Source organism: Magnolia sinica, chromosome 15, assembly GCF_029962835.1.
Source record: "Magnolia sinica isolate HGM2019 chromosome 15, MsV1, whole genome shotgun sequence".
Lineage (NCBI taxonomy): Eukaryota > Viridiplantae > Streptophyta > Magnoliopsida > Magnoliales > Magnoliaceae > Magnolia > Magnolia sinica.
In genome coordinates this window covers 51036930-51052551 of record NC_080587.1, presented here as the reverse complement: position 1 = coordinate 51052551, position 15622 = coordinate 51036930, and positions in this window count along the sequence as shown.

The following is a 15622-nucleotide window of genomic DNA, read 5'->3' as shown; positions in this document are numbered from 1 at the left end:
CATTACAGTGGCCCATTTTGTATGAAAAAATAAATATTAGTGGGCCCTATCCAGGCCCATGTGACCTTATGGATAGATTGGATGATAAATAAACACTACAGTGGGCCCTACCCTGGTCCACATGACCATACGAACAGTTGGTTGGAAAATAAACATTATGTTGGGCCCTAGGTGGCTTGGAAAATAAACACTACTGTGGGCCCCGGTCTGAATGACCTTATCAATGGGTTGGATGGGGAATAAACATTATGGTAGGCCCCGCATGGGACCCACTTATGTATGTATTATACACCATACCCTCCATTAGAGTGGGCTCCATCGTGATGTATGTGTTTCATCCAACTGTCCAACTGTGTTGGAGATAATTAAGGCCCATTGTGGAGGCCCATCTTCATGTATTAAGTGGTCCTTGTTGAGGCCCACCTTGATTTGTATTAGGCCCGTATTATGAGGCCCATTTGATGTACTGGAGGCCCACGGGTCAAGGCCCAATAGGATGTACATAAGGCCCAATGTAGTGTAATTCCACCATGGTATATGTATTGATTTTGTAGCAGGCCACGCCTTGGGTTCAATGTTGGTTTGACGTCCACATTGAATGGATAATGTTGGTTAAATGCCCACATTATAACTCTCCCTAAGGCCCACTGATAGGCCCATAATTATGGTAAGTAGGCCGTCTAGGGCCGTCTCCATTATACCTAGAGCCCATCTCTTTATACATGATTAGTATAGATCCATGATTCATGATCATTCGCACCATATGTATGCCTGATGTGAGGAGTGACCGATTATAGCATATACCTTTGGATAGACTGTTTATGGGCTCCCTGATAGGCAGAGTTGCCTCATATAAGTGCATGGTATATACAGGGTTGTTGCATGATTGATAGTGTGATTCATGCACTTGCATTTGTGTGATTGTAGTTACTGTATGCCCTAGCCACATCAGGGCCATAGCCTCCACAGACACATCGTGGATGGCAGGATTGGAAACCGGAAATATTTGATTCTATCATACGGGCACCATAGATGTCCCTGGGTGAAAATCCCTAAACCCGATGGTACCAGAGGATGACTCCAATGTCGAGACCGAGTGGATATATGAGCGCACGAGGGCCGAATACCATGAGGCCGCGTCTCCCACTGTGTCGTGGTCGGTTGGAAAGGGGTGTGGCCTTACTCGCCCGAGGGTAGGGGGCAATACTAGGCTGAGTTTGACCAGCTCGCGAATGGGTCCGCTATCGACGTGCTGGATAGGTATTGGCAGACTATTAGTCAGGCGGATAGTGAGGTTTCTTACGCTCACTTGGACTGTGCGGCTAGGAGAGCGACAGTGCCATTTGGAGTGTATTGAACCCCGGTGATTATCCAGAATGAGAACTGTACTGATACATGATGAGGATTGGCATGCTTGAGTTGCATCTCGCATAGCATGGCTGTGTTACGGCCGATAACATTCATATCTTGCACCGCATAACCTTGGTACGGCTGAGTGCATTCATGTGCTCATCACCATGATTTCGCATCACTCTGACCTTGCATTTTGAGCACGTTTATATTGCGCACACACTTACACCACCCTCTAAGCTTTCCATAAGCTTATGCACGATTGATGCGTGCAGGTGACGTCAGGACGCAGTCGCAGCCATAGTCTCGCTGTAGTTGGAGCGTGCAGCCGAGCTTCTGGAGTTTTGTTTCTTTTGTTGCATTGTATTTTCCCTTTCTGCCGCATTGTACTCAAAAGTTTTTGATCATAGTGGATTTTGTGGTGGTGTTCTTGTGGTTATTGTTTGTGGGTTATGCTTTTGTTATGCTCATTATGAATCAGACTGATGACTTGAAATCCTCCTTGTAGTATCCCAGGATCGGAACCTGGTGAATGGGTGCCGGGATCCGAAAATGGGGTTCTACGGAGGCTGTCGGCGCCGGATTCGGCGATCGGGAATTTTGTGAGCCCGGTTTCCGAGTTCGGGGCGTGACACGATATGCTAGAATTTTCCATCTTCACGGTCTCATAGTCACCTGCCTTGTAGCTTGTGAAGAAATCCTTGCGTGGAGTCGCATGAAATGAGTCTACAGAATCTATCACATAGTCGGTGTCCTGACTTGTAGCCGTGAGACAAATATCATGATCTGCTGAAAGAATAATTACAACATCACCATCTGAAGTGACTGCAGTAGAATCTGATTCATCTTCCTTCTCTTTTCCTTTTCCTTTCTTGTCATTCTTCTTCTTATGACGTTCATGCTTATAGTAGCCCTTCTTGCCACAATTCTAGCATTTAACATCCTTCCTCGTACTCGACTTGCCTCTTAATTTATATCGGGCCTTTCCGCCCTTTCTGTTCTCTCCTTTCCCCCAATCTTATGTCACAAGGGCCTCTTACTGAGTAGACCCCTGAGACTTCCTCCTTGTCTCCTCATTGAAGAGACAACTAGTTACATGTTCCATGGACACTTTTCTGTCTGGCGCGGAGTTACTCAGAGATACCACCATTATCTCCCAACTATCAGGTAATGAGCTAAGTAATATCAAAACCTATAATTCATCATCCAAGACCATCTTCATAACGGAGAGCTGGTTTAATATATTGTTGACTTCATTCATGTGCTCAGCCACAGAACTACCATATTTGAACTTGAGATTCATAAGTCATCTTATTAGAAAAATTTTATTATCGGCTATCTTCCTCTTATACAGCTCTTGCAGTTTCAACCATAGGCTAGCGGCTGAGGTCTCCGTAGACACATGACGGAATAAGGAATCGTCCAGCCATTGTCTATTAAACCCCATCGCCTTCTTATTCAATTTATTCCAATCATCATCTGACATATCCTTTGACTTTGCTGATATGCCATGAATTGGAGAATACAAGTCCTTGCAATAAAGAAAGTCTTCTATCTTAGCCTTCCATATAGTCCAGTTAGAACCATTGAGACTGATTATCCTTGATGAGTCACCTTCCATAATTCAGAACTGATCCCACTTTCTTCAACTAACCTGAACGCTCTGATACTACTTTGTTGAGAGCCGTTGCACAAAACCTTAGGATCTGACCTCCCAAAATCACTAGAATTAAGGGATAATAAAGCAATGAAATAAATCAAAGCACAAACCACACGACACAAGAGATTTTTACGTGGAAAACCCTCAAAGAGGTAAAAACCACGAGACCTCGTCCAAAGCAACAATTCACTATGAAGTAGAACATTACAACTGATCACAAGCACACACCGCTTAGATCAAACCTTCTTCACTCATGCAGGAGTTGAAGAACAATAAGAGAATAATGAAAAATGGAGAGATCTCACCGATTATGAGGACGTAGAAGTGCTGAGACGTCGACTGCAAAGTAGATTACCTCTACGAGCAGAACCTCCCTTCTACAAGCTTCCTCTCTCTCTTTTTCTCTCTCACCCTTTGATAGCCCTAAACCCTTTAGCAAACCCTCGTAAAGCTTTAGGAAACTCTCTTGCATTTCCCTAGAATAACCTTAGGACCCTTATTTATAGTTTAGGCAACTCCCTTTCGCACATCTTGCGAAACTGCCTCAAATTTACACAGTCTGCACCAAATCCGGACTGAATCTACGTAACCTCGACTAGTCGAGTAGGGTCGTCGACCGGTCGAGCAGCCCACTCGACCAATCGAGCCTGACCGTCGACTGGTTAAGCACCATGGGATTTCAAAATCAAAAACTCGTTGGACTTTGAGTCGAACACCACTCGACTAGTCGAGTGGCCCACTCAACTAGTCGAGCAACTCACTCGACCAATCGAGTAGCTTGGACTGAGGAGGAAAAATCCCATCATTTTGGGTATTAAAAAGAGGATGATAGAAAAATTGTGATGAATTTTCAAACCTGTCTTTTATATTCTTTTTGTCTTTTTAATTTTCTTTTCTTCTTTGGTGCCTCTAGTCTTCATTGTAGAGGGAAGTAGCACTCATATTGTAATGGGAATTAGAACAAAATTGTGGTTGTAACTGGACAAAACCAAAGTGTGAATCTTTTCCACTATTTGGTGACTTAAGCTAGACAAAACTACAAACTTTAAAAGTGAAATTCCCTGTGTTTACGAACATTTTGAAATTGAATGCAGCTTGAAATTCTAGGCCAACTTGCCTTGGTGGTGTGAAGCCACCTGAGATTTTGGGCGGGCTTGCATTTGTTGTGTCATTTATAATTCTAATTTGGATATTATGTGATTTTCAATGCATGTAAAGAAAGTACTTGGAGTTAAAGTTGCCCACGGGGAGGCGATGAACAAAGAGTTTCTATGTTTGGGTTGAGTAATCAGCATGTAAGGCTCACACTCTTCCATTTTTGTGGATGGACTTAATGTTTCTCATTTGGTGAACCACCTGTAAATCTAAAAGATTTAAATTTGACTGTTTGAATTTTAATGATTAATGATGCTGATTTTAGTTATATAGTGGGCAAAGGTGGTCCTGTATCCAGCCTGTGTACAACGATATTGCAGTTCTCGGTTTAGTTCATGTAGTCTTTTGTTGTGCAACTGTTGATCTCTGATTTGCTTCTAACAGAAATTGCCAATTGCGAAGGAAAGCAATCTTCTGATTACCCAATATAAATGCAGTGATGGTTTCATTGGGTTGTACAAGAGTTTTGTACCTAATGCGTTGAAGAATCTCCCAAATAGTAGGTTTGTTTCCATTCCCTTGCAGCAGCTAAGTACTTCTCGTGTAATTGCCTTTTAGAACCTTACTATTAACCCATTTGTGAGTATTTTCTCTACTAGCACAAATTCAGTTTAGATATCTAATGCATGCACATATTTTTTTAATAATCATTTTAGTGCCTGTACTCGTATAATCACCTTTTAGAATCTTACTATCAATCCTTGCACGAGGGTGGGGCATCCAATCCAGGCATCATGGCCTAAAGTGTATACAACCTGGCACAGAAAAAAAACAAAACAAAACAAAGATAGCCATTCCACTAATCAAGTGGGCCACATGTATACTTTGAGTGTGGAATGCTGTCAGGATTTTTTTTCTTCATACATTTGTGGTCATGGACATCATCAATTATAAATTTTGTGGGCCAATAGAAGAGGATGGAAGCTGCATAAAAATCTCCCCATTGGATTCTAAATTTTGGCCCATTGAAATTGTACAGGCGGGCCCGCTTTTGCCGATACACATATTGTGATTGGGTAATTCTAATCGTTTAATTTCTCCAGGTAAGGTGATTGTGGGCATGGTCCATTTATCCCATTCCACCTCTACCAAATCAACTGCTTAGATTTACCCAAAGTCGAACCACTCTTGTACAATGCTAATTCCAACATTTCCTTCACTTTTTGGTCTTGTAACGTACTTCTTTGCTTCTATCTACAGGAATTTTGTTGCTTAGCTTCTTGCGACAATGCAAACAGGGGCTGTAGGGGCTGCAGCTAATAATGAAATTGATGCTTTTATTTTATTTGAATTTGAAATACAAACAGTCAGAATCTGAAAATATGGTTTCCCATCACTAACTGTAGTGTAATTATGTAGAAATCAATAACTGTCGTTGATGGGGCCATTGGAGGGAAGGATGTACGAAGGCAGCTAAACTAAAGGTTACCATAAATCCAAAACCTGAGATGGTAATTGAAATCAGCCCTGACACAAAAGAGGAAGAAAGCAAGGAGAAATTACTCAGTCGTGGAATTTCAAGTCACGGGTCGTCCAAGAAGAGTGTGGAGAGTCTTAGTTCAGTCCTCACTACTCGAAGCAAGTTCGCTTGTTGTCCATCCACTTCTGCTGGCCCACAGATTTTTGTGTAGCTTCCATCCACTTTTGTTGGCCCACTTATGCAACAACAAAAAGATTAAAATTGTAGTAATTGCCTTTTTTTGATGATCTTATATATCTTCTTTTGCCGGTAAAGGTCTCCGTTTTGCATTAAATGGCCAAAGGTACGTTTGCTTGCATCAAAATTAATTTTCCCATTATTTTCTTAATTTTCAAAATCTATGTTCTAGTGACAGCCAATTCTCTCTAAAATTTCCTTTCAAACTAGTTCCACATCTCTTATATTTGTAGGATTGCATAATGGCTCCTATCAAGAAATGTTTCTTTTGCAAAAGAGAGTGGGAGTGAATAATGTCTCCTATCAAGAAATCCTTTTGTAAAATTGGCATCCTGTGAGTGGGGGCATTGTTGGGATTCATTCTTTTGTAATTCCACTTTCAACTTACCTGTCGGCCCACCTGAATGGTCCTATTTTTTTTAGGTTAGCCACATTCACTGTGGGGCCAACTTGCTTGGCTCTGGCATGAAAGTTTTTCTGTGTTTGCAGATAGGTGCCAAAAAGGATTATTTATCTTTAGTAGGTTCATTTCTGGGCACCTACTTAAAAACATGCATATTCTTCCTATCTAATACGCATAATGCTTTATACTTGTGGCAAGGAATTCCACATTTAGGAGGTTAGATGATTGTTTTGGGAAATCCTTCATTCGAAATGTGAATGGAGGCTTTTTCTATCAACTAACAAATGGAAAACAACTTTCATGGATATTTAATTGTCAGTTTCTCATTACCTGATGGCATTAGAATTAATTTTAGAAGCTTGAAATAATTTTGACTATAGTTTCTCAAATTCTTACCTTTTGAGTTTGAGGATTTACCTTTTACAAATATAGGAGATGCATTTTTATTTTTCAGTAGACTATCTTTGATATAGCCCAGACCTGATTTATTGCCACATTTTCTGGATGCGGTTAATAGTTTTTCCAGCTTAGGGTCTCCATGGGCATATCTCCAAGTATCCTTAGAACTCAAAAGAGAAGAAACTTCAAGTTTTAGTTTCTCATTTTCAATTCTGAGTTTTTCTAACTCCGAGGTGTTGAAATTTAAATCAAGTTTTGTTTTTTCAAAATAATAAAAAAGATGAGATTTTTCCAAAATATTGTTTTCAAGTTCTTCTTTTAGTTTAAGATATTTTTCCTTTTGAATTTTTAGTTTAACAGCAATTTTGCAACTTTCCCTGTATAAGGCATTGTAGGTGTCTTGAAGATCACCTTGATTCTCATTTTTAGGGTCACTCCTGAGATTATCATAATCAGATAAGTTACAACTATCTGAGGAGGTAACTCTGGCTATAGTCATCAGGGCTTTTACTTCATTTGAATTTTCTTGTTCTGATTCATCTGACTCAGAAAAACTTCAAAGCCGAATGATTCATCCCAAGTAGCTTTCATGCCCTTTCTTTTTTATCTATTCCTTTCAGGACATTTATTCATCAAATGCCCGTATTCATGGTAGTTGAAACATTGACTGTTTTTTATAGATTTTAAAGAGTTAGATTTTCCTTTTCTTTTGTCAGATGGTTTTTGAAAATCAGTTATGTTCTTGTTTTTGAAAATTCTGTAAAATTTCTTTGTAAGTAAAGGCATATCATCTTTTGTATCTTTAACATCAGAATTAAAATAGTTATATTTTAAAACATATTTAGATTTAAGAGTAATGGACTTACCTTTAGGAGCTTTAAAATTTAACTCATACGTTTAGAGAGAACCAACTAACTCTTCAACCTTCATTAGATTAGTGTCTCTTAATTCCTGAATGACAGTTACTTTGGAATTGAATCTCTTAGGAAGAGATCGCACAGTCCTTGCTTTCTGGAATTCCATCTCCTAGACCCCATATGGAATTTACTATATCATTTAATTTCGTATAGAAGTCCATAAAAGTTTCATTTTCTTCCATATGAAGTTCCTCAAATTTTGTAGTAAAGATTTGAACTTTAGATTTCTTGACTATAATAGTTCCTTCATGTGTCATTTCAAGAATATCCCAGGCTTGTTTAGCTGTATCACATGAAATAATTCTTTTGAATTCATCAGGTGATAGAGCACAAGTTATGGCATTTAAGGCCTTAGCATTTGCACTGTTTTCATTTTTCTGAGGTGTAGTTTATAAATAAAATGGAGTTTCTTTCAAAGATTTGGTTCCATCACTGCCTAGAACTTCAAACATAAGTAGTTTCCATTTGGTTACAGTGGCTTGCCACACACTTTCATCTAAGGATTTTAAGAAAATCCTCATTTTGGCTTTCCAGTATGCATAATTGGAGCTATCAAAAGGTGGTGGCCTGGTAATAGACAAGCTATCGAAATTTGACATAATGAAAGCTCTAGATCTTTAAACTCAAGGAACTTAATCCAAAAATATGAGCAGCTTAGCTCTGATACCACTTGAAAAGGGCAAGCTTAACAGTCCTTGGCGGGGGGGGGGGGTGATTAGGACTATGCCAAATAAAAATTTTAAGTATTGAAATAATAAATAAATCAGAAATCTCAATAGCATTAGTATTAAAAAAATTGATTCAAACTTAGTTCGTAGGACAACCTTATACTAAAAATAAAGTTTTAGGTAAGACAACCTGATTTCGCGAACGTTTGTAAGGATCAAGATCTCAAACCAAGCAAGTGACAAGAGAGCGCTCTATTACAATCATTCATGACATTTACATAAATAAATTACAATCATTCACCACATAAGCAAAAACTAAACGTCCACCACAAACACCAGGAGTTATAGTGGTTCGGTGTGTACACCAACTGTTCTCAAACAACCACACCTACTCTACTCCTAATAATCACAACCCACATGATATTGACGTTCACTAAAAATAAAGTTTACACAGGCTCACCTTAAAACCTTATACAGTTGTGATTTTAGAAGGGATATCACAAACAAAAACCTCACGCTGAGATTTTCTAGCTATCTTAGTCAAAACTAACACATGGGATTTTTTGGCTATCTCAAAGAAACCAAAAATACAGAATATAGAAATGTACCTATCTTCTTCTTGAAGACAAATCTCTTGAAGTAGCCTGTAGAACTGCTTTGCTTGGAGTAGAACCTTCAATGTCCAGTAACACAAACAAGGGTTCTAGGTTTTATATTGATTTTAAATTAATTCAAACTAAAGGCTACTTGTTTGAATTCCTCAAGAACTCAAAGAAGAGTGATTACTCTCTTTTAAAAAGTAAGATTCACGAAAAGAGATCAATGAATCAAAATAAATACCTATATAAACAAAATATTAAAATACCGTGCAATAGATTGAAGATAGTGGGACTTGTCTCTTTCTTGGTGGAGGCATTTCTTAGCTTGGATAATTAATTTCAGATTGGGAGAAGCCCTTTATTTATAGGTTGAAAAGTTATTGCTTCGACTCATCTAAGCTCACTTTCGACTCGTCTAAGATCTAACTAGATTTCAAATTTTGGGTACGATTGGATAAAACTGTTCTTCGACTGGTCAAGGGCCCTGCCTGACTGGTCGAGCATGAGCTTCGACTGGTCGAGGGTGCCAAATTTTAGTTACTGGACTTCGAGTCGAGCAACCCTTAACTAGTCGAAGGTCCCTCTTCGACTGGTCAAGCAGTCTACTCAAACCACCAGAAATATATGTTTTTAGATTTTAAACTTAGACTGGTTGAAGATTATCTTAGACTGGTTGAGCCACAACTTAGATTAGTCGAACCAAGGCTTAGACTGGTCGAACTAAAGTCTAATCAAAATATAAAAACCCATATAAGTTTATCTTTTGAAAGCACCTAAGTCTGAGGTCTTTCTAGGGTCAATTATACCTGAGAAGACTGGACATTAAAGTTTAATGCTTGTTCTTCTTCTTAAATCTTCAATAGAGTATAGTGGATCCTCAATTTGAAGTGTATTGAAGGTTGAGTTTGATTTTCTACTTGACGTGTAGTAGAACTTGAACTCATTCTAGCTTGAACTTTCTAACTTCATAACTTGTACTTTCCAACTTCATGGCTTGTACTTAAGGTTGGTCTCCATAGTAGATGTTGAACTTGAATGACTTGAGACTTGAACTTTCCATCTTGATCCACATTAGACGGGCTATAACTCAAACTATTTTTCTAAATGAAATTTGATAAACAACGGTGTGCTTTATATAATATAGCACTTACACTTAGCCTCCACAGAATTATCTTGACGACAAGACAGATGCGCTGCAATCCGTTGCACAGTCTTCTGAATAGAGTGAACTATCTTTTCTAAATGGGACTGACATTCAATGATCTGCTTTTGTTGCTCCCTGAGAGTGCTAAGAGTTTCCTCTAAGGAGGCAAAAGTAGCAAGATGTGCAGCTGCATCATCTTCGGTGGAGATAGGAGCCTCTGCTGAAGGTGCATCAGTCTCAGTGTGAGGTCTTGTCCCATGTCAAGCTGAAAGTTGCATTCGGGTAATGATGAGAGCTGTGACACCGGGGGCGGTGAGTACTTCTCCCGTGTTTCCCTTTATACCAAACTGGTTAGCCAACCGACAGAGCAACTGTCCAAATGGGATTCCACTGTTATTTGATTCAAAGGCTGATACAATTTAATGGAATATCATGGTGGGAAGACACACGGGTTCCCCTGTTCCAAGTTTATATAGAGTTTCGACCATGAACGGGGTCAGTTCTGTATAATTACCTGACCAATGGTAGACATTGGACACAAAAATGAGATGTAGAACGCGATAGTCATTTAAGATTTTAGTAACACGGAGAACATTCCCATTGCTCCACTCAATATTATGACCATCGCAGAGAAATTCAGTCCAAACAATGCTTTTTTCACCATCGGTCATATCAAGCTCAGATGGACGTTCTAAGCAGATAGGAATTTTAATCAAGAAACCTATCCGGGCAGGGGTAATAGAAGAAGTTCTCCCATGATAGTTTACTGTGATGGCAAGGGAGTGATGATCTTCCGACTGTGTACAATGAGACAAAAGGATTTTGACTAGATTAACATCGACTTCCCCTCCAAGGGACAAAATAGGAGCCCAACCGTAGTTGTGAAGAATGTCATAGATATTATATGGTTCGAGACATGAGACATCAACATTCCTTTCACATATGATTTTTTGAGAAGCAAAAGAAGCCTCGATGGGACTCGGAGGGGGAGAGGGATCATTTTGAGGACCGGAAGGTCGATTATTTTGATGGATATTTTAACCTCTTTTTGGGGCACATAGTTTGGTCTTGGTGCCAGATGATTCTCCCCAATCATGTTTCTTTTTGGTTCATCCCTCCCTTGGAGGAGAATAACCATGACCTTCCATATGAGAATGGAGTAGAGATGACACGGGTGAACAAAAAGAATAAAGTCCAATGAAGAAATGAATAGATGGAGGGAAAATACTTGAGGAATGCCTTGGAAACAGTTGGTTTCCGTTGGAAAACTTCCAGCCGAAGGGTAAGGGAAACCGACAAAAAATAGGGCAAAAGGGGCCTTTTTGGTGAACCGACTTATATAGGCACGCCCGCCTGATTTCGGTACCACCAATAGTCAATTCGGTGCTACTGAAGGTACTTAAAATAATGTATTTGCAGGTATTTCCAGAATGATGTATGAAAAGGGCAAGCTCTTAGTCCTGGGGGGGGAGTGAATGAGATGATGCCAAATAAAAATAAATGCGGAATATAAATGCAGATGGCTGAAACAAATAACAACCTCAATTGCAATAGTATTGAGAGGTTGATATAAACATTGTTCAAAGGATAACCTGATTTCTTGAACGTAGTAAAGATCAAAAACTTAAACTAATACGCGAAGCAATTGAAACAAATCTAGCTATTACAACATTCACCACAAGTACATAAAATAAATACAAGCATTCACCACACATAAATCACATACATCATCATCCACCAAACTCTAAGAATTATAGTGGTTCGGTGTGTACACCAACTATTCTAAAATAGCCACACCTACTCCACTCCCAATAATCATAACCCACGTGATATTGGCTTTCACTATGAAAGAAGGTTTTCCAAGGATCACCTTAAAACCTTTAAAATTGTGTTTTTAATGGGCTACCATAATTAAAAACCCCATGCTGAGATTTTCTGGCTATCTCAATCAAAACTACAATAGAGATTTTCTAGTAATCTTAAAAACCAATAGCTATAAATGAAAATACTTATCTGAAGATTCTTCTTTGATGTAGCCCGGTAGAACCGATTCTTTGAAGATGAAGATGCCCAATGTTCTATCACACAAATGGAAGGGTTCTAAGTCTAAATGAATTTTAAATTAATCTAACCTTGGGCTACTTTGATTCAATTTCTTAGATCTCAAAAGGGGTAGATCAGAATTCCCTTTTATCAAATCAGATTGAAGTAGCAAGAGATCAAGAAATTAGAAATCAAAAAGCTATAAAAAGAATCTTAAATTATCGTATAATATCTTGACAATCATGGGGACTTATCTCTTAGAGTGGTGTCTTGAATTGGCTTGGAATAAATGAAAAAAGCTGAGAAAAGTCCTCTATTTATAGGTTAAAAAATGGCTCCCTTGATTGGTCTAAGGTCAGTTGCTACTGGTCCTAGGAGCAACCAAATTTCAAAAAATTCTAGCACGATCGGATAAAACTGACCCTTGACTAGTCGAGTGGCCTGCTCGATTGGTCGAGTGGGGCTCAAAATGGTTGCGGTAGTTCGAGTCGAGCCCTGCTTAACTGGTCAAGCAAGATGCTTGACTGGTCGAGGACCCTAACAGAAAAATCTAAAAATTTGAAATAAATCCTGGACTGGTCGAGCCAGAGCCTGGACTAGTCAAACATTGATTAGGATTAGTCGAAGCAAAGCCTATAATAATTACAATGACCCAAATTAAATGTGCAATATAAATGACCTAAACCTAAGGTCTCTTTACGGTCATTTATACCTGAAATGTTGAACATTAAACTTGTAGCTTTGGTAGATCCGGTAGATTTTCTTTTTGAAGTATTTGAAGCTTGAAGTTGTATACTTGAAACTTGATTTTTTTTCTTGACTATGAAGTGTACTTGAATTTGATCTTGCATTTGAAGTAGCACTTGAACTTGGTCTAGAACTTGAACATGTAATTGAACTTGAAGTCGATGTTGGACATGAAGTTAATGTAGATAGAGCAGTCTTCATGGCTTCTAACACATCTTCGTATGAAGGTGAACTTTCCATCATGAACAAGTCCATCTTTCCAAAGTGGTTTGTCACTACAAAATTTGACAATACAGGTTGCTTGATATACAACATAGTACTTACAATCTCCCCCTTTGTCAAATTTGTGACAAAACCAACTTAGAAGATTTCACAATAATACACAAGTCCACAAACATCACAACTCCTCTTCATGATATGACACTCTTTTAAAAAACTCCCCCTCAATCTGAGCTTGGTGACTTGTAGAGTACTTGTATTAACAAGTACATATTTCCAAAAAAAATAAAATGCAACTCTACACCATACACCATGTAATCTCATGAACACAACCACAGAACTACTAAATTCTCCCACTTTTTGTCACAACTTGACAAAGGAAGATAAATAATAGAGCGCAAACATAGCTATGATTATGAAAATAATAGAGAGTAGTAGAAAAAGAGTTAAAGTTAAGAAGATAATTAAACAGAGTATCAACATCAACAAGTTATATATAACAAGTCCTAAAAGAAGTGAAAGTTAAAGTTTAACATTAATACATGCCCAAAATATCAAGAAAAATTAGTCCAATCTAGATAAAGAAGAAGGTGGAATGGATGGATCAATCTGATGCAGTCCCTTAATTACGTGTCGAAAATACTTACGCATATATTTCATTTGACTATCTTGGAATATTTTCAATGTAACCACATTCTCCTCTAAAATGCGAAGGCGGTCATCATACTCAGGTAGCTGATAATTAAGATCAGCCTCAAAATCATCTAATTCTAACTCATTAAATATATCTTCTATCATGGTGTCAGTTGGTAGTGCATCTTCTTCTTCAACTTCCTTTGCTTCTGTAAGACCTGTATTCTAGTTCGTACTGTTCTGTCAACTCCCGCGATCCTTCCCGTCGAAGTCTGGCAATCTGTGATCTATAATCGATATTTGCGCGTGACCCTAAGTCGTATCCTATAGATTTGAGTTGGCTTAATCCGAGATTTGTACCATTACGATCGCACCATCGCCGCGATTCCAATGCCGTGTCTTGCATATCAATCCGATACCCTGGCAGGAAGATGTGGGCCGATGTTTATTTTGAAGAAAACACTGTGCATTTGCAATCCCAAGAGAATCTCTACAACATGTCCTATCAATCAATCAAATCAATCAATCACCTCATGTCAAGTACACACACCCATGCACTACAAGGAGGGTTTTTAGCGACGAAATTTTTTTCGTCGCTAAAAGTGACTTTCAGTGACGAAATAAATTTTCGTCACTAAAAGAGTACCTTTAGCAACGAAAGTTTTCGTAGCTAAAAATCATGGACGAGACTTTTAGCGACGAAAATATTTGTCGCTATAGGCTCAAAACATTTTTTGGACGCTTACTTTTAGCTACGAAACTTTTCGTAGCTAAAAATCTTGTATGGGACTTTTAGCGACGAAACAGTTCGTCGCTAAAAGTAAGTTCTCGCTTTAAAAAAAATTTTCCAGCTAAGAGTTTTAGCGACGAATATTTTCGTCGCTAAAAGTGTTGTGTATTCAAGTTTGAAAACTTTGGCCCTGACTTTTAGCGACGAACCAAAACCGTCGCTAATAATTTTTTTAATGACGAAAAGTTTCGTTGCTCAAAGTAATTTCCAAAAGAGTTTTAGCAACGAATATTTTCGTTGCTAAAAATCAAAAGTCTGCTTTTAGCGACGAAAACTTTCATCGCTAAAAGTGGTGTATTCCAGTTTGAAAATTTTGGCCTTGACTTTTAGCGATGAACCAAGACCATCGTTAATAATTTTCCCGCTTTGTTAAAAAAATTTCCCGCTAAGAGTTTTAGCAACGAATATTTTCGTCGCTAAAAGAGTTGTGCATTTATCTCGGCCCTGACTTTTAGCAACGAACCATTAAGATTTTTAGCGACGAAAAGTTGCGTCGCTAAAAGTAATTTCCCGCGTTTTTTAAAATTTTCCCTCTAAGAGTTTTAGCAATGAATATTTTTGTCGCTAAAAAATAGAAATTTACTTTTAACGACGAAAATTTTCGTCGCTAAAAGTGTTTTGTATTTCGGTTTACTTTTGGCCCCGACTTTTAACGACAAACGAAAACCGTCGCTAATAATATTTTTAGCGACGAAAATGTTCGTCGCTAAAAGTATTGTTGCTTTTGAAGAAAAAATAGGAAATTTGAAATTTTTGAGAAAAAAATTTATAATATGAGAAATTTTTTGAGATTTTGAAAATAAAAATTCTAAATTTGTATTTTAATTTTTTTAAAATATTTTATAATAAACATGATATTTTATTAAAAGAGTAAAAAAATATACATTTTGGAAAAAATGTTATTTTTAAATGTAAATTGAAGTTTATCTGTGAAAAATAAAATTACTAAATTATTAGGGAGATCCACTAATTGAACCTTTAATCAACTCTTTTTGGACAATTTAATCAGTTCAGATTGAACAGTAAATAACTTTAGATGTTTAAATCAAATTCACCAATTTCTCCCAAATTGGATCACCTACCCTCAAATTTTGAAATCGAACGTTCAAATCCTTGATTTTGTTGGAAAAACATGAAGAATCAAGCATTTCTCACCTATTGGCACTAATTTGGTACGATTTGAACAAAAAAATGGAGCAAAATGCAAAAATATGACAATGTTTGAGAAAAACTTTGAA